General features: G+C 41.3%; 2 long non-coding RNA genes across 7 annotated transcripts; both read left to right on the top strand.

Moving 5' to 3' along the window:
• Positions 1–265: 265 nt before the first annotated feature.
• LOC142601636 (uncharacterized) lies at positions 266–3143 on the top strand. Of its 2 annotated transcripts, none has more exons than XR_012835163.1 (2): positions 266–410; positions 2391–3143. It is a non-coding gene; the product is annotated as an uncharacterized LOC142601636 (long non-coding RNA). The 2 variants fall into 2 exon arrangements; XR_012835164.1 differs by having other exon boundaries at positions 266–650.
• A 3385-nt stretch (positions 3144–6528) lies between these two features.
• On the top strand, positions 6529–19716 carry LOC142601635 (uncharacterized). Of its 5 annotated transcripts, none has more exons than XR_012835161.1 (6): positions 6529–6859; positions 7682–8356; positions 9291–9430; positions 11717–11826; positions 12105–12174; positions 19611–19716. It is a non-coding gene; the product is annotated as an uncharacterized LOC142601635 (long non-coding RNA). The 5 variants fall into 5 exon arrangements; XR_012835159.1 differs by having other exon boundaries at positions 6529–7791; positions 8160–8356; XR_012835160.1 differs by having other exon boundaries at positions 6529–8356; positions 11720–11826.
• Positions 19717–20545: the final 829 nt, after the last annotated feature.

Genomic DNA, 20545 nt, shown 5'->3' with positions numbered 1-20545 from the left:
TATGCCGCAATCACGACCCCCTAATAATAATAATAATAATCCATGAGAAAAGTTTCACAAACCAAAAAGGGGGCAAGGCGGTATAACCCCGTTACCGCACGGCAGGCAGAGCAGGAGAGCGAAGGGGAAAGATGATGAAGGGCAAACGTGTCTCTGCTGTGTATTGCATGTTTAGCGGCAAACGTTTGTAAGCGAAGACGAGACGGCACGGCGATGAGTGCTGGGAGGGGGAAGGTAGCGCTGTCTCCCCCGTTCGCCGCGTGCCACCGCGTCTGGTTTCAGTGGGCACGTGAGGTGGTTCTGAGGACGTCCTTTTGGTAACTGATGCTAGGCCACATTTCTGAAAGCGTATTTAAGTGAAGAGAGCATACACATTTACGGGGGAGGTAACCTTTCCAGTACTCTTACACGTAAGCCTAATTTAGCTGCTGAGCTTTCCTGCGCGGTTATATTGGCTTCATCGGTGTACGAAATGAAGTCTATTAATGGTACCAGAGCTCAAATATCATCTTAAGCTCTATGCTCCGTCTGAAAAGCAAGTGAGATGGAAGGGGCCCTACCACCCCATCTTAATCAGGAGATGATTCCTCCAGAGAGGACGCGATGGAGGAGACGTAAGGCTGCGTTGCGAAGGCCTGACCAAAGGAAAGGTAATATTGCCAAAGAGATACTGAGAAGTATACCGGCATAATTGCTCTTCTGTTTGGTTTTAATCTCAGTTTTGCTTCAAGTTCACAATATGACTAACACTTTTTAAGTTCATTACTTTTAGAATTATTTTGCTTTTAGGCAGTAGATGTGTTATTTATTTATTGGTATTACTGAATTTTCTCAAGTCTCTGTTGGAATTGACAGATCTCTTTTTCTAATCCTGGCAACCGTAATAACCGTGTGACCCTGAACTCGCTGATTAACCCACTTGTGTTCATTTAGGAAAAGTCATCAGAGAGGTCTCCTACAGTTTAAACAAAAATATCTGTAGAGCAGTGTGATTGTGCACGTGTGTAAATAGCGAGGCTTATCGGGAAATAGTTTATCAGTAATTTTTATGCAGAAGTTTGACTTATTATTTTCTAACAGATAATAACGGAATCATACAGATTTCACTAGGCAAGTTAAGTGCTGAGTAAAGCTTCTGTGAAAATGCAAAGATTTGGCTCAATAAATTAGAATGCTCTGCTACTAGCCAGAAAAATGCAGGAAATGGTCAAATGCTAGGCTGGTGAATTTATTGTAAGTAAAGTGTAATCTCTGAGTAAGAATGACTGTCGATGGGCTAAAGTCTAACTGGCACAGGGTGCAGGAATTAAAAGCTGGCCTCAGCATTAAGAATAAATCATGTATAGAAATAGAGGTTTTGGTACAGTTCTATTCCAACTTTTGAGGATACAGCAGCGGCTCCAAAAAGGCATCTCGGAGATTGTCTTTGTTTTGTGAAGCCTCAGCTCCGGTTCGATTCAGAGAGAAGTGAACAAATAGCATTTAATTATAGCTGCGTCAAAGGCTTGTGTCAAACAGTGCAGGTAAGTCAAAACGGAATAAAAGTCAACAGATACGCTTCTGAGACAACGTTTCCAAATAGCTTAAACCCAAGAAAATAACTGAATGTATTCTTAAGGTATTACAGGAATAGGAGTTAAAATTTTCTTGCCACAAATGACTTTCCAACAGAAAATAGTAATCATGTAGAAGGGGAAAACATTAACAAATACTTGATTGCACTAAGTAATCCTCTTTAAAAACTTTCCTGATTGTCGTGACCTTTTCTTTTTCTCACTTAGCTGATCTGCATGTTGTGAGTTACTAGCTGAATTGGGTGTAAAAACAAAAAAAAAAAACCCCAAGTCTTTCAGAACGACTTAAGTAAAAACAGATGACAGAAGATAGCTATGCTAGAACAACAGTATTCATTATTAAGGAAATAATATATAGCAAGCTATATAGAGCACTGGGGAAAGCATTGGGAAGAGGGAGTATACAATTTTTTCCAGTTGTTACGTTATCGTCCAAAAAAAGTGTCACACGCACATACTGTGTTTGCAGTAAAACTGACACATGGAAAGAAAAAAAAAGTCCTGTAAAAATTTCAGCATTCAAAGAAAATTGTTCCTTGTACGGTGCACGCACACACACATCACCAGCAGTCCGCTTTTGTTGTTAATAGTAGCTTTCCTTTCACTTTTTTTAGTACATAAGGATGAAATCTTTGAATTATACCATACTGGGCAAACTGTTACAAGAGGAAAGGAGTATTCTGTGTAGTGACATTTTACATAACTGAACTGATATGGCAAGGAAAATAAGCAAATCTGTGCGGCAGGGTAAAAATTAGGCGTGCGATGTCTTTATGACCTCCACTTCAAAACCAAATTCTGTCCTTTCGCCAGCAGTACCTGTGCCAGGTGCTTCACGACGAGATGCAAGAACCTACCTACAGCTTCCCATGCTGTCGTTTGCAACAGTTACACGTTGGCCTAAATCGCTGTACACGGCATTTAATATGATAAAAACCTCAATAATCACGATGTCTTTAGAAACGCGTAGTTCCTCCCTGGGAGTTTTGCTAAGCCGTTGGGTTTGGTAACTTTGGGTAGCGTTGAGTTCCGCGGTTCAGTTGCTATGGAGAGGTATTTTTGTGTCGGTCCTGGTTTTCACACCTTTAATTTAACCGAGTATCATCTCGTTCCTGGGCAGTGAGGTGCAGGGACAGAAGCTTCGGAGTCACCTTCTCTCTCTGATTTTCTTTAACATAGCCATCTCTTGGGTTTCTCTGCAGAAAGCAAAGCCTCCGTCTTTTCTGTCCTTGGTCATACCAGAGGTTTTATAGCCCCTTCATCGCTTTTGTTCTCTTGCTCATCTTGCTAATGCTTTTTTCAGAGCTGCACATTTTGCAGAGACTTCCCTAAACCTTATTGTGTAGTATCAGTGAAGTATGAAAAACGGTTATCTGATTAGGAAGAGAGACAATTTACTAAATATATTCAAGATAAAAGAGACTTAATAACGTTTTTTTGCTCCCAGAGTGGTTATAACACCGCAAAGAGGAAACATACACTTTCATCTTTTGCTCAGGTTTTACTTTTTTTTTTCTTTTTCCTTTGTTTTCCTTGTACGTAAAATAAATCATCCACGCAGAAAATGAACAGTAATGGTCTAAGTACTGAAAAGTCTAGGCGGCGGAAGGAGGGAGGTGTCTGGAGGTAGAGGGTGCCTGCAGAAGTTATTACACGTATCCAGATTATTTACTTTTTTTGAAAGAAACTGCTTGAGTGTCATTTTAGGTCACTTTACATTGATTATGCTTGATTTGCATACAGATTCTCATCTTGGGGATTGTACAAAATTATAGGAAGATGCTGGTGAGACAAGCATCGGATCTGGGCAAGCTGTACCTCCTCGTCATCATGTTGGTCGCTAACCGCGACTGCCCGCTTTGGGTTTAAACCGAAGGCTTTTGGCAAACGCGGGAGCAAAGACAACCCGGGTACCAAGTGAAAGCAGCATCTCAAGGCAGCAAAAGCTCCAGGCAGCGAGGCAGGATTTGGTATTATGAGGTGCAAAGGTCAAGGGAACGAGTTGTAATAGGCAGAAATTACCAAGTATTCATATCCGCCCCGTATAGGAAATGTCTTCTAATATTGTTTTCATATGTGGCATCTAATCGAGTGTTTTTTCCAGGGAAGGAATGGGAGCTCTAAGTTGGGAGTGGCGATGGTTTTCAACAACAGCCTCATTCTTAGTAGGAGAAGAAGAAGTTTGGAAAAAAGTTGGTCTATCCAGTCGAAATGCGGAGGAGTTTGTAGGCAGGTGAGACGTCGAGATTGTAAACTCTGATTCTGCGTTACTAAAATGTTATGAGACTTCTGTTTAATAGGTACACCGTGGTGAAAATGCAGTTTTACATCTTTGTGAGGTTACGTTTATGCTTTCCTGTAGCACTACCGTAGCACTACGCAAGAGCGGGCTCTTCCTGCCGGCGTAGAAAACCGTTTTACCTCCTGCAAACATGAAAACCCTTGGAAATAAACAGAGCTAGAAATGAGTTCTGCAGACGCTGGATCAGGTACAACGTGCTGCGGTTTGACACGGTCATCCGTACGCTTGCACAAAGGCTTCTCTTCAGTTTCGCTAAGAAACTCTTATCGGCAAAAACTTCCAAAATCTCCGTTGTTGCTCAGAAAGGATCAGTAAGGACTAGTAAAACCAGTGGGGTTTGTGGGGGTTTTTTTTTTTTTCAAAACTTGGCTGGAATCACCATAATGACTCTCAGCATGCAGTAATATTTCCCCCTTGGAGTTTGTAAGAGTTAAGAGAGCTCAAATCCTTTATTATTCTGGGCAGCTGTAAAGGAAAGTATTTTGCGTTTGGTTGAGAGAAACTACTTGAGCTGGTATTTTGAATTGAAAGTGCTCACCAAACCGAAGCGATCTAAATTGAAACTATCATAGTTGTTCACAAGCTTTCATATTTCCTTTAATTTGATCAAGGAAGGGGGGGGGGGGAATTATTACTAACACAGCAAAACTATACCCCCCCCAGTTTACTATCTTTGCACTTTTTTAGGAAATTATTGTACATTTTATTTCTAGAAAAGTGAATCAAACCCCTGTTTAATTCATGTAGTGACCCGAATATTGCGACTGCAACATTTTCTATCAAATTTCAGTGGAACAGCTATTGAGTTTGTGTAAACTGCCAAGGGTTACCAGGCTTTCTGGTTTTCCTCGTATCGGTAGCTGGGCTGTTGAAGCCTAGAGCTAAAGGGAACTTTTGCGTGTAGCAATAGAGAAAACGTTCAAAAATACTTATAGTTGAGAGTAGTGCAAAGAGAGTAAGTGAAAGATAGTATATAATACCAGGAACGTCATAAAATTATTATCTTTATAGAAAGGGAGAGAGAATGGATATACAGGTGGTGGCTTAAACCCTCATTTATTGCTCTGGTTTCTACATTTCAATCAAGCACGTAGCTAAATCCTGCTTTTACTGAGACTTAAGCGTACGGGTATCTATCTTTACTCGCGTTAGCGGCCGAGAATGTTGTCTCGAGGCACGGTACGACCGCGCTGCATGCAGCGTTTGCAAAAACTGTGATGCTTTTCCTTCCAGCCTTGCATGACCCTGGAGATGGACCTATTCCATTTCGACCGCAGCTGAGGTTTTCTGTTGATTCCCGTACTAGGGGACGTGGCGGCGGTGTTTATCTCCTGAACGACACACAGCAAAGGGTAAGAGCAAACATCCGTTCCGTGGGGTAGTGGCTACAAAAATACTATCCTACCTGAAATGCCAGTAATTTAGTGTTAAATTCATCGTTATCCCAGGCAGAGAGTCAGCTGCGTTCTTTCCAGTAGAGGCTGATGAGGTGATTTTGCATTTCTTGTGCTTTTACTTCATCTCCTCTACAAAAAAGCAGCAAATTTCAGCAGCTGTTACAGTCCTTCCGTTATTTACGTCAAAGGGAAAGGAGAGAAGGAAGAGGAGGATATCTGGGGAAAAAAAGAAGAAACGAATTTGAAGCTGTAGGGAAAATAATTCTCCTTTCTGAGTACAGCACTTCAAACGCATCATGAATGGGGCCAAATACACATAAATGTAAAGAACCGTACCAAATACGACGCGCACTTGTTGTTCTGTAACGTTATGGTTTAATCTGTCTGCCTTGATCCGGGAAGTGCCCCGTGTGCCGCGATTATTACTAGTGACAGCTGTCATTTCTTGGTAGTTCCTCCCGGATTGCTGAAGGCGACCGGATAAAGAAACCTGCTCCCCTGCTACTACCGGCTCTCACTTGTGCGGTTAGGCGTTTTCCTTTACGTCAGAACGCTCTTCTCCAACCAGCATGCTCAAGCGTTCCATTTGGAAATGCAGCCGCGATCTGCGAAATCTTTGCAGACAGTGAAGTATCGCCTCATCGCTAAATTATATTTCTACTTTAAAATAGACACGCTCGTGAAGTGTAAACATTTACTCTCTTAAATATCGTCATTATTTTCCCCCCAGAAACCTTTGTAACTTTTCTGTAGAAAGATCCCTGTGTCAGATCGGGAATGGCTGTGGACCAGTTTTCTTTATCTGCCTCATCTGCCTACAGCAGAGAGAAAACGATAATGCTTGATACTTTTTTCATGACCCATCATCAATCCATCACTTTGAGAAATAGGAAGAAGAAGGTAAATTAATTATTCTCATCTTGTTTCCCCTTTGCCAGATTGATTAGACTATCCTTCCCCTGCATAAAAACCCCCAAATACCGGTCTGGGTAAAACTTGGCAGAAAAAAATGCATTACCTCCACCAAATGACTCATATTTCATTGTTTTAAGAGGTTTCCTCTGTAAATATTTAATAGCTGATGTATATATCTAGATGAATATTGAAACAGAAAACTTTAAAAAAAACTCCTTCACTGCAAACTTTCATGGTTCCTAGTAAGATAAAAGTCTTTAATCAGCAAGGAGTTAACAGCTCACTCCTAGCGCAAGCCGATCGGGTTTTTTTACAAATCGTTGCGTAATTGCAGAAATACTAACAACTGTCCAAACACTTGCCATTAACAAAAAGCATGAATTAGTAAGTGCTTGCAAACAAGACTGTAGCAGCGGTTCAGCTGCGTTCTTGCAAACGAGCCTTACTACCCACCCCAACAGCAGTAGGCACAAGTTCCGTTCTTGGAATCCAAACTGAGTTTGTATCTCGCGATGCAGAACAGAGGAGGGCTCCACGTATTTCTTCCACGCTTCCAACACTTGACAGCAAATCCCTGAACTGACTATTTATGGGCTGTTTCTTTACATTTCAGCCGGTTCAGAGAGACCGGTGTGCTTCAAGCTTACACAGAGGATGAGGACGGCTACACCGTAAGTACAGCCGTAGTAGCTCACAAAGTATTGACTCAGGAAGAGAAGCTTACGTGGTAACTGATACGAAATCCGAACATTAGACTTGTAAGCATCAGGGAAGTATGCAGGGGGGGCCATCAAAATTAATTGCACTTGAGTGTAAACTGTTGACAAGCTAAATCTCTTTGGGGAAGGATTTGCGAGAGCGCGGTATTCTTTGGGGGACCGTGCAAATCTGCGTTGCAACAGCCTGTTTCCTGAGGTTTCCTGAGGGATGGGAGAGCATTTATAGGAAGGCTGTATTAATTTTTTTTGTACTTACACTGCCTTTACCAGCTGCACAAAATTCCTTCTTGAACGACTAGGTTCCATAAAAGCAATTACAGAAAATTCTGGGATTCTTATTTTCATTTCCTTTAGTAACTCCGCAGAGACAACTTTTCTTGAATAAATAAGCAGAGCGTGCACACGCAGCAGCAGAGGATGCTATGAGTGAGCCTCCGCGTTTATCCTTCTTCACACTGACAATATATGGAAAATGCTATTATGTTTTCATGCATGCTGTGCACTACTCGGTTGCAACCATGTACGTGATTTTATAAGAAATATTTAAAAGGGCGTAGAAAGATTTACTTGTTGTGCATGTGGAACGCACAAGGGGAAATACCGGAAGCCTTCGGCGCAAACGCTTTGAGGAGGAACTGGATACCTAAGGCCACGCAGACCAGAGATTTAATTTCTACTCGTATCTTTTCTAGTGTTGCTGCTTGGGAGTGTGGTACTCTTATCAATACAGGATTAAAAAAAAAAAAAAAAAAAAAAGGGTCTTTTCTTGCAAAGCACCAGCACAATAAAAGAAAGCAAGACCTGACCTCATTTGTTGGTGGCAGTGTCGAGATGAACTGCAGCTCTGACCTATTTCTCCGGAGCTACAATTATCTGCTGTAATGGTACCACTTTACTTTTTAAATCCTGGATTACTGTACTTTGAGATTGAGAGAAGTTACTCTCCTTCTGGTGACAGACCTTGTTATTTCGGGGGTAAGCCAGCGTGAAGAATGACTGACTGAATGAATGCACGTCAATGAGTAAAGACAAGGCAGGGGGTCAAGTCATCGTAGTGAACTTGTAATTTTTATTGGAATGTATTTATACATATAATGTTATAATTTATTTATATAATTTTGTTTATTTATATACACTTTTGCGTGTGTGTATATATCTATAATGTACATCTATATCCGTACGTGTCCCCACACAGAATGATCTAAACTGAGGTCGTGTGGTGCGGGATTTGGGTTTGGCAGTTGTTTGGCAGACTGCGCTTCGCTGTGATACGATCAGCTTCTCTATGCAACATGGGCACGATAAATATAAAAGACTTCAAGAAACCAAGTTCTTACAGAGTCAGGACCAAAGCCCTTGGTGATAGCAGTTGACATAGCTGCCTTTAAGTCAATTTAATACTTGCTTCAGTGAATGGAAGGAAAGTGAATTACATTACATGAGGATCTGGTATTTATAATCTGATTATTTTTTTTTAACTAACAGTGTAACTGTTACCAGCATCCACAGCAACGTTGTGCCGGTAACAAACATTGAGTCCTGCCAAACCCAGTCACGCAGCAATCGGGAGTCAGGTTCTCCCAAACCATAGGATTAGCCCTAAAACTGAGTTTTCAGGGAAAGAAAACCAAAACGCACCAAACCCAAGTCATATCTTTTTCATTCCCCCGCTGCTTTCTAGCCCATTTTAAGCTTTGCCCCAACCCATAACACCGATAGCTCACATAAACCACGACTCCTACGCAACCACGTGCCAACTGCTATAAGCGGAACTCCCCACTTTCAACGAGAACAGCACGCGGTCCGTTCAGGCCATTCATTTCACATAGGTTAGACATTTTATTCAATCCTCTTATTTTTCTCTGCCTTCAGTTGAATGGCAAACCATTCTCTTTTTTGGTCACAGATCTGCTCTGTACAAGGTGATCAAATAAAATGGTTGTTCAGGGCTTGCCCTGTCGCCTTTCACCCCTGGCAGTAGGATGCTACGAGCACCGTCCCCAGAATACATGAATTTTAAAGAGAGAAAGCCTTTCAGTGGCTGCAGAAGGTTGAGTTCAAGCAAGGATAAGAAAGTAGACTCTAACTTGAATTCCTTAGTGAGGGGCCTCATTTGTTTTTTGAGTCCTATGCGATGTCATTAAGTGTTGCTGCGAGGGGAATGGTACTCGATTCAGTTATGAAGACGACGTTTATGGCTCCATCCCCGGAGGGCTGACACGCAGGCTAAGCATCTGCTAGCATCAGCTAAATACACAGGGGAGAGTACAAGTATTTGGAGGAGCGTTAGGATGAGCTTTGGCTGAGGAAGATGAAAAATTGCTGCTGTTATTGAAATTACTTAAACAAATTTTAAATCTTTTTCCTGTCCTTTTCCATCGAGGTGGCAAAGAAGGGATGCAGATTCAGCTAATGGAAAGGTTTGGAACAGAAGTGAGCAGAAGATAGTGCCGTGGTTTGCTCAAAAATGAGAGAGAACGTTTTCATGACTCCTGAGGGAAGTTTCTGGAGAAGAGGCAAAAGGTGGGTGCATTTGAAGTGACAAGAGTGTTTTGCTATAACAATGAGAACGTGCACAAAAATCTCCAACACGAAGAGCAAAACAAACATTTTCCTTGTTTTCTGAACAAAACAACTCAGAAAATAGATCAGAAAAGGCAGATGACTAATCTATTCAGTCTCGATTCTCATCTACCCAGGGAATTTCATGTACTCTTTGAACCTTGTGGCTCATAGCATAGCAAAAACGTGCATTTCTTAAATAGGTCTTTTCTAACATTTTCTTCTTCTTTTTGTCTACGTACAATTATTTTGTGATAGCAAGATATATACATTAAGATGTAATATAATCAGATGCTATATAATCAGTTACCTAGTTGTTATGGTTATCATCATCATCATCAATTAATTTGCTTCCCAATGAAATACATAGTTACTTTCATGGTCAAGATGAAAATTTATAAATGTCCAATATTTCACAATTGCTCAATATATATTCAAGTGAAATTCCTAAAAGCATCAACAGAGATCTTGATAAAGACTTAAAATTGTAAAGCTTGTTATAGAGATTGCACGGCGGATAACAATTTCAATTAGAAGAAACACACATTTAACCCTACCATCGAGTCGCACCAAGTCTTAGAGAGACCTTCGGAGAACGAAAGTGTTGACTCCGGCTGAGTACAGTGTATTTATTGCGTGTATTCAGAATAAAACACAGATATCAAAACGAAAGCTGTGGTGAAGCTTATAGCAACAGGAAACAGCTTGTTAAGTTTCAGCCCAGAAATATCACCCACGTCCAGGATACCACCAGCAATGTAATAATCTAATAGGGACAGACAGACGGACAAAAATATATGTCTCCATTTGTATAGATGTAATATAAGTACCAATTAGCCCTTACATGAGGCAATGTTTAAACATGAGGCAATGTTTCTAGACCATACATCAAATTCTGGATTATGAAGTGTATCGCACAGACATTTTTTTCAGGTCTTTATCTCATTTTCCTGGAAGAGAACACTTTGCTACAAGGAAATTGTAGTAATAGCAATTCCTTGCTAAGAAAAAATAGAAACCCATGTTTTACAATGTAGCTTGCTTTAGTTTTCATGATTAAAAATTTACAGTAACCTACCAATTGTATTTTGACATCGCTACGTCTTAAAGACACAAGCAGATGGACTTTATAAAGTAGTAAACAGTTTGTCAGTTTTGAATCTGACTTCAGAGTATAAAATTTTGACCAAGATAGGGGAAAAAAATTGCAATTAACATTTAAAACCTGACCAGTTCTATAGTCAAATGCTGATTAAAACCAAATACGTTTAAAATCTGAATCATGAGCCCCGCTCTCGCCTTTTCTCACCTGTTCCCTGCTAGCGCAAATGGTAGATTTGGAAGAAGAGGAAATAAAATTTCTCTTTGCCATCTGTTATCTGACATTTGAAAAAAGTCATTGCTTGACCAGTAATGAGACAATTAACAGCATTTGGGCTATAAATCATTAGCCTCTAATTTGCAAAGCTGGTACATTTTTAAAGGCAAAACAGATAATGCCCTACACAGAAATGGCCACATCACCCAAGACACAGAGCTTCATCCAAGCATTAAAATACAAAACAGATGGAGGGAAACTTCCAAGGGAATATACATAGGGGAAAAAATTGCTGTGAAATATAAGGAAAGAAAACTCTGCCAAGCTCAACAGGGCCATAGAAAGTGTTAATGACCCAAGGATTATCTTTTCCAAAACTAAACGAAAAGATGCAACTAAGAAGAGAGATGTTCTCCTAACACAAACATCTAATCAGGAAATAGCATATACCAACATGGGATTATCCCCGAAAGATGAAATTGGAAAGGATTTCCCATGCTAGTTACATCAACTTTCTAAGGATCAAATTTAGACAAAATATCCCAAAGCTGACTTGACAACTTCAGAGAATAAGGAAAAAATAAAAACCAAAACCAGATGTTCTGTGTTCCGGGAGACTTCATATTAATGAATCATATGCATTATGTAAGCAAAGGACCAAAAAAAAAAAAAAAAAAAAAAAAAGAAGGACCATCTGAAGGTCACAAAATAGATCGCTATTGTGCTAGGCATCATGAAAACGCGGAGTATGAGACAGCTCCTGCCTCAAAGAGTTTAAGTTGTAGAAAGAAATTGGGTGGGGAAAGTGGTAGGATGCCACAGCAAGGAAGATGGTGGTGCAGCAGTACAACTGACGGGCGGCCGGGCTTACTTCCTCTGCACCGGGGCGGTTTGCCTGGCAGGGGATTATAATCAATATAACGCAATAGAAGGGAAACGAGAACGGAAGAGAAGACTGGGACTGCCGCGGAGGAGTGATGAGAAAGGGCTGCGGGATCGCAAAGCAAGGCAGAAGGAAACAGCCGGCCTTCCCGAGATGGTGAGGGGTCAGTCGGGGCTGGAGAACGTTTGCTGAATGTCCAGAGTTTTGGCTTTTCTGGGTGTGCGGCTGCGCCCGGGGTCGGGGCCGCTGCCTTTCCCAGGGGATGCGTGACGATGAGGAAGGAAGGTACTAGCTGGGTCCTACCTGGCGTGAATGTTGTGTTAATCCGATGATGGTTATAGGGATTTGTGGTGCTATGCTATATCAGAAGGTGATGGACAGATGGACGGACAGATGAAGAGAGAGATATATATTCTTCTTTTTTTTTTTTCCAGCAGAAATAGAAAAAGTGGATCTCATTGACTGCAGCAGAACGTGATTTCAACAAACGTAAACAGCATTTGGGTAAGAAATCTGTGAATAATTTTGTTGCTGTTTCTGCAGTCTGTGTTGTAAGAGACGCCGTCGAAGAGTACGGGCTCCGAAGGTCACTCTTGGAAGCCTGCAAAGGTCCCCTCTAAATCCTCCACTGATCTAAGGCACGTAGGAACGCGTCTCGGTGTTCTTACAAGAGGGTATGCCTGTAGAAGTATTGTTAGCTTAGCAGATCACTCATTGTCAGCGCCTTATAAAGACAATTCCACAATGCAGAAACGTTTGCAGAGAGTGTAGTGGGTACGCTGTGACGATGGAATACGTTTCTTCTTCAGACACCCAAAGCAGATAGATCTTTGCCCTTAGGGCTGTGTTAAGAAGGCAGCAGGACTCGGTGACTGGCAGAGAAAATGGCTGTACGAGCGGGGGTCCCTTCTTCACCACAGTGCCCTCCTTCTCCCGTTTGATACAACACTGTGTAAAGGATTAGGTGTAGCTGTTTGGCTCTGGGCAGAGAGAATGTAGTGCGTAAGCTGTGTAAAGTCATAAACTGTTCAGAGAGGAGCTGTGCTTTGCTTAATCACAGTATCTGAACTGTCTCTTGCTCTGAAAGAATAATTTTCTTTCCATTTTTTTTTTTTTTCTTTCCACCTTGGCTGTGGCTCTCCTCTCTCCTTCCTCACTACGGTTTTTATTTGCTTGCTCATGGGGGAAAAGCAATAGGTAAGAAAAGCCTAATTGAGGCAAGATTAATGCAGTTCCACTGAGAATAAGGAAAAGATTTATTCTTTCCCTCTCCTTCCCTTCCACAGATGTCTTGTTAGGGACTCAGCCTCGCCTAACATATGTACCTTTATTCATGTACTTCCTTCTCATCCTCTGGGAGAAGCCTGTCTCGTGTAATTTATTGACTTGGCCGCCTCGTTTGTATCCACGTTAATAGTAAGACGTACTGAGTGCTCACACATTAGTCTCGTCCTCAGATGCGAGTGAAGGGGGTTTATCTATGTTGAAAAATATGTACGTTTGGCTTGCCGCGACTAGGAGTTACCGTAAAGAAAATGTTGAAATTGGAGCCTCTGAGCTGGCAAGCAATGGAAGAGTTTGAAGGAGTGGGATCCAGCAGAGTTGCTGAAATAAAGCATCAAGCTCAGAAGAAACGGGCAGCCTTGCGATCCTGCTCTGTGATTTTCTCTCTCCTAGTTGACTCTCCCTTGGGCTGATGACTTCAGCTAATGCCGACAAGCATTAGCAAGCGATGGAGGAAGGAAATATTTATTTTACGTCACTGTTTGATGAAAGGCTGTGAGAGGAGGTGAGGAGGACAGAGGAGTCCAATCTAGTTTCAATATAATTGAGTTGGGCAAGAGGAAGGAGCTGGGGCCAAGCACTGCGTGCATTGCTTTCTTGCTGACCTTGTACTCCAGACTCCGGTCTATCAGAAGATCCCGTGCAGTTCCTTCTGGAGAGGACAGCTTTGAAGGTGGCATCACTGCAGAATTTTACTCTGTCCAAGGGACAGACCCTTACGTCAACCCTGAAGAGGAGAGACTGTCTCTGCTCACGGTCAGATTCAAGAACCAGCCGTTGACGTTAATAAGCTCGAAGGAGGCACTGGGCCGTTTTACCAGACTGCTGGTTTTACTGAAATCGGCTATAAGTTTCTTTATTCAAAATGACGTTTTCATTTTTTTTTTTTGCCTTTCCGAAGAGGAAGGCTGCTGGTCTTTGCTTTCTAATGTTCTACCTACCTTTGATATTTCACCACTTCTCATCTTGCGGAACACGTAATTCCTGGAAACAAAGCGCTTTTGGGGTGGTATAAGCCATACCCCCGTTGCTGCTTCCCAAACTGGTCTGACGCTGCCATGGACTGCCGAGAATACGTTGTAAAAGCTTTCAGTGTTTCAGCTCTGCTCGCCGCATGCATATTTTCATGCCCTTTGCTTCCCTTTCTTTAAAGCGCAAGTTTTTACTTGTATTTATTGCTATGGCTTTGTCCTCCTGTGACGTGGGTTAGCCCGCGCTCGGGAACAAAGGGTGTGCTGTTTAAAGGAGCAGCCTGACTTCCAAGGAAATGAAAGTAGCAATATTTTTCTGGCTTTATTGTGACTTTCATTTATTTCAAAGCCAGGCTCCTTTTTAACCTGCATTTTTCTTTTTCTTTTTTTTTTTTTTTTTTTTCCAGCCAAAGCTTGTGGTTTTGGGGGCACATACTAGAAGGGTTTTTTTAATTAAGTTTTGGGGGCATCTACTAGAAGGTTTTTTGAATTAAGTTCTCAATTGTCTCTCACTTCATTTTAATTCTTTTTCTCACATTTCATTTTGCATAAAATTGTTTTTGGCTCGAAAAACTGTCTCATAAACACCAACTAAAATATAGCGTTATTCAGTGCTGGAAATGACTTTTTGAGTTTAGGGACTCTTCTATAATTTGTACAAATCCTACGGCTGTTTCAGCAGTAGAGGCCCTAGGCTGCCATCAAACTATAGATAGGTACTTACTCCTACTCTTAGTGCTCAAGGATGTTCTTGTGGCAGAAACTAATGATGAATTCCTCTTTGTCCTTAAGTTTGTAGAGCTTTGCTCAAGACAGTAAGTGTCCAGTTTGTTGTCATCTCAGGACATGATTGCCTATATTTTGTTTTATAGGGTACTGATCTCGCTGCCCTTTTACCAACTTGATTCTGGCTCCAACCAGTCATTTAATAGTTCATTTGTAAAGAACAAACCCAACCAACCAAACCCCCAAACCCCCACCAGATGCAAGGAATACTAGCTAAAATGGATGTCTGCTAACTAAATACAAAATGCCAATTGTTTTTCTTTATCCACTGCAAGAGATTTAAAGTACGTCTTCACTTTTGCTAAATGATTCCTTGATATTTTTTCTTCATCTTGAGTCCTGCTAAGTGGTTTTTGCTTTCTCTTTCCTGTTTCTGCTTTTCCATTCTTGGTTCACCATAACATGAGAAGTATCCAAGACGTCTTAAAACTTTTTACGCAGCCAATGGTGCGCTTGTGGATTTTCCCTTTTCCCGCGGGACAGGGAGGATTGCTAATAGGATCCTTTAAATATTCTTTTCTTCCACGTTCTTCTGAGCTATCCGAAATTTTATTGGGTAGTTATGAGGCCATAAAGGCCGATGTGCACTGTTATCCATCCCGATTTGCCTGTTAGCTCCAGAAACGCAACGCTCCTATACACTGACCACATGTCCTTGTTCGAGGAAGACCATTCATACTCCTCCTGGTTTATTTTTTTCACTGCAGAATCTAAAATTAATCTCAGTTCACCGTAAGGCACGCTAAACTCTCTCAGGTTGGGATGCTGAGCAGTCCATGGTTGCACGTTATAAATCTCTGCGCTTCAATCCTCCGGGTCAGCCTTCTGGGATACTTTCTGCCCAGCCTAAAACCAAGTCAAGAAAGCAAACCTGCCCTGTGCATCTCTTTGTTCCCTTCAAAACTCCTATTAGTCAGTCTGTTTGCTACGGACTAATTGTCTATCATTTGTTTGATTCCCTTTATGAGCACACTGATCACATTTAATACCTTTTGGGGAAAGCAAATGAGATGGTAATTTGGGAGTGATTTCTGAACAATGATGTTCATTTTAAATAGAGAATTCTGCTGCTGCAAGGAATTAGCGATTGTTTTCAGCTCATGAATAATCAGTAGTATTTGAAAATGATTTCCACTGATCCATCTCCAAATGAAAAAAGTGGCATTTCTCCTCTCAATCTCAGATCAATGCAGAGAATTTCTCTTAATCTTTCCTCAACCATCCAACCTCCAAAACTAATAGTCGCAATCAGGCAGCGTGCAGGTCACAAATACCGGCCCCGGGGGGGTTGTCATGACTGTGAGTAAGCAATTTTACTGCTCGACAGATCACCAAGAGACGTTTTAACCTTAGCAATTATTTTTCTCAAGGTCAATGACATCATGAAAGGAGCCAGAAATGTATTTCTTTGGACAATTATAAGCAGAGATTGCTCCTGACCTTGCTATTTATGGGGTCCCAACCATCAAGAGGTTTGCAGCAAGAGGTTATATGGGTCTCCAGAGCAACTCTGCCAAAAGTTTGGAAAAGTTCCAAAATAGCAATAATCCATGATTTCATTGTGCATGGCTAATTGTTTTTCCTGAAAGAAAAGCTCACGTGTTTGGCAGGTACCTTCATAACAAAGAGATAGCAGGGGTTGTAAATCCCTGAACAGCTATTATTGCACAATCAAACTATGTAACTCATATATATCTCCCCTGGAAATACAGTAATACGCTGTTAAAGTCAGAAAAAAGTGGGATTTGGGGCCATGGTATTTCATTACAAGATGTACAGCAGAAACTTGAGACTATTTTTAAGAAAGGATTAGTTAGGAAATATATCCGTATGATATATATCAGTGTGTATATATGCAATATATATACAGTCAAGTGGTCTATTAGTTCACTACATGGAAAAAACCATGATGTGGACTGTATTTTTTTAAACAAAACGGGGGACAGAAACACACCTGTTGCCCACAGAAACAATTTCTTTCTGTTTGTCACTGTTCACGAGTGAAAGGAGAACACAGGTAAGAGGAAAAACTTTGATGAATCAAAAATCTGGTCTGGTCTGATCTGGTCTACTCTACTGATGCCGGAGTCCAAACTCTTTTCTTTCCTGGGGAAAGGGGAGTCTCCTCTTTTCGACTAAATCCCTGTTGAATCTTGGCTGTCTCTAGTTAGATGTCTGAGCATCTATTTTCCTTCATCACTTGGAAACAACTATTTGGAGCTAGGCTTGGCTTTATCTTATTCAGGTGATGGTTATATGGGATTTGTGGTGCTAGAATTTGTCAAAATAGATCTAGATATACATGTGGGTTTATATTTTAAGCAGAAATAGAGACGGGCTGGTGAGATGTCCCCCCAAGTAATAATTATAATGAGATTTAGACGTGTAATTATGAGTAATATGTAGAATTTGGCTTTACCATAGTTGAGAAAGAGAAAATCCAACTTGAGCAGCTGCCAGGGGAAGATTGGAGGATGACAGGGAAAAGGAAAACCCATCTTCTGATGAGAGACTGAAAACAAAGACTGAAAGAGGATGGAATTGCACTCTCAACGCAGAAGTGGCGTTAACAGCATTTGGGGAGAACCTTAATGGAAATTAAAGGACGACATCGGAACAGAACAAATGGCTCCAGGCTGAAAATGGATATGTGTAGGCTGGATATTAAGCAAAGTTTTCTAACCGTTAATGTTGTATTGGCATGGAGTAGAATTTTTATCTGATGAGCAGAGGAAGATGAGAAGTGAAGCCCGGCCATATTATAAAAGGCTGCAAAGGCCCAGAAGCATCCTTCTGGTCCTACCTGTGTAATTCCTACGTGTGGGGGGCATGCCTAGAATAAAGACAAGGCCTATAGACAGGCTTTCCTGCAAAGGAATCAGATATGGAAAGCTGGCAAGAAAACCAAGTAGCTCACAAACTTGATGCCGAGGTTTCCTGTTGCCTCAAACTTTGTCATCCGCATTGCCATTTCATAGATCAGTCCTTTCTGTTCATTTTTATCGATCTGGATCAAAAAGAAACCAACTAGCAAATACTCCGGTCAGCAAGCGTATTTCTAAGTTAATTAAAGATGGGACAGTAAGCAAATACAGACTGTTGTCAATGGCATGAAATACAAGCACTTTTGCTCCGCACACTTTGCTCTCATCAGCCTGTTTCCCGTTTACCCTCTCAGAGGCCATTAATTTGGTACCATCGTAACTCGGCGTGTGCATTTGTGCATTGTAGGTGGCAAGCAAGCTTTTTGTTTTGGGCCGCTACAAATTATCATAATCAATTTATTCATGCTTTTTCAGTGTAAAAGTTGTTAGAAATAATCCTTTTTTTTTTTTTTCTTCTCCAAAAATGCATTTGAAAAATTCTATCAAGAATACTTGGATGATTCTTTGCTGAGAAAACTTATCTGAATCATTGCAATGAATACAAAACTGAATATAAAAGCTGAAAATAGTCCTTCATACAAATAGATAATGACCTTATAAATGTGTTTTTCTGTACGGCAGTACTCTCAGTGTTTCTTTAATCATTTCCCATTTTTTTATCAAGGAAGACGAAACCTTTTCCCGGCTCAATAGGAAATAGATCCCAGGTTTTTTACACTGTCTTTTTAAAAGTATTTTTCTTTGTTAATTTTTTTATTTATTTTTAGTTTTTAACTAAAAACGTTGGCCACAAGCTTAACACGCCAATCATCTCTTGGCTTCGGATCTGTTGCAGGGGTTATCTGTTTCCTACATGATTATCCTTGCAGATTGCGTACCTTCAAATTGCACATCAACTGGAGTTTTTTATTTTCCTCTGATCCAGGATTTCCTACGGGAGCCCATTCATTCCCTACCACTATCCTTCTAAATGAGCTCTTTCGGTTTTCGTGATGACCAGGTAGTTTCCAAGCTCTCAGCAGATACCCTCTCCAGAAGTCGTGGCTGGAAGGGCAGCAATTAATCACAGGCAGGACTGCACCCTGAAAAGCCAGGTTCTCTGTGATGAACTCGGTACCCCCTGGCAGCATTTGCATTCTCTGGGCAGAGGTATTAAAGCCAGAAGGGATCAATAGCTCTCCGCGCCCGACTCCCTCCATAAACCAGACCATTTGGTTTCACGCAGCCACCTCTGAACTCAGCCCACCTACTCGGATACGATGAAAATAACGTTGAGAAGAGCAGCCGGTGTTGGCTTAGGAGCATCTAAAGATGCTGAGCAGTTTCCCTCCTGTTTAATCATTAGGAAAACTGGGAGGTACTTCTACCTTGAATCTCCCTGGTTTGCGTTCCTCCATTCACGAGCTTACGGTAACTAAACTTTTCAACTTGATTAAAAATTTCAGCTGACAAGCAGTAGCTGTAATGCCCATAACTTCAACTATGGCATTTGCTTATAAATAATTTGCATAAAAGCATTTGCCCTCCTTCTATGAAGCCACATGAGATAATTCCCTTGCGAGTAGTTCAGTTATTAAACGTACTCATCTACCTTAAAAAAAAAAAAAAAAAGAAAAAAGTCTGAAAGGGAAAGCAAATGTGCTGTACTGGGAAAAATATTAGGGGCTGATATTCAACCCTACCTGTTAAGGACAACTAACTATGAGAAAGTGTCTCAGGCTCGCCCGAAGCCCTCCCCTTCGTATTATTAGCATGTCTCTTTTTCAGACCAGAAACTTGTCATGTTTCCGTGAGCTTCCCGAAACGTGCGTAATTGGTAAAGCCAGCACCATTACTGATCCTTGGTGGTTTTAATCTTTTCTTCTCAAAGGAAAAAAAAAAAAAAGTAAACCTTGAAAATGACGGTAGGGAGGGCAGAGAACTGCGTAGAACTATTTTGCTTTAATCATCTAGAAAATATCTTTTCCTCAGGTCAGAGGTTCCAAGGTCAAAGAGGTGTCTTGTTATTTTTCAGCAGAGATGATAAAAGAAACGATAACAACTAGAGTCCCGTCTCCACGTCCTGAAGCAAAGAAGTGGTCTTACATCATGGATAAACTTATTATTTTACGGAAGATGGGTGAGTTTATTCATAAGCTCTTGTTGTTCAAGCTTCTAGAGATGTTAAATTGTAAATGAGATGAGGGCTGTACTTTAACGCTCAGGAAGCAGCTTTTCTAAACCCTTTGGCAGGGCTGTTGAACGAACCACAACGCTTTTCTCTCTCAGAATCTCTTGGGGCATATTAATCCTTCACTTGTAGGTTTGCCAGATGAAAAGCAGCTCGAATGGTTTGATTTTTTTTTATTTTTTTTTAAATTGTGTCTGAAATACTGTCGGTACCGTACACAAAGCCGATAAAGCCAGCGGTCGGGACGCCCAAAAGCTTTATGTGATGCCTCTTTCATTTGCAGGATCCCCAGCTCAGAAAAGCGGGGGCTGCGGTTGAGGAGCAGCCCATCGCTTGCCGTTTCCACCAAGAAGCCCATTTGTGGTGGCTGGCAAACAAGACCACTGGGGAATAAGAAACGAGGTTGTCTGGGAAGGTAAGCCAGACAATTATATGCAAATACATGACGGCTGCCGCGGGCTACCGGTGTGCTTTACCGAATTGGTGGCTGCGACACTGGCTAAAGTTACCTTCGTATCAAGGGTGCGGTAATCTGCGGAACGAACTCTTAGAATCATAGCATCTTCAAGGTTGGGAAAGACCTCTAAGATCATCAAGTCCAACTCTCTGCGAGTGCTTTGACTGCTTTCCTTTAGAGAGACATCTTCCCGGACACAATATAGCTCTCTGTCAACGGGAAAATTTCACGTTATCCCCTTGCTTTCTTCCCATCCCCTCTTGACTATTTATATATGCGACATATAATACGTACTCTTATAAAATTCAGCTGTGCGTGCGGT

This window comes from Balearica regulorum, chromosome 4 (assembly GCF_011004875.1).
Source record: "Balearica regulorum gibbericeps isolate bBalReg1 chromosome 4, bBalReg1.pri, whole genome shotgun sequence".
Lineage (NCBI taxonomy): Eukaryota > Metazoa > Chordata > Aves > Gruiformes > Gruidae > Balearica > Balearica regulorum.
This window is presented reverse-complemented; position numbering and strand designations above follow the sequence as displayed.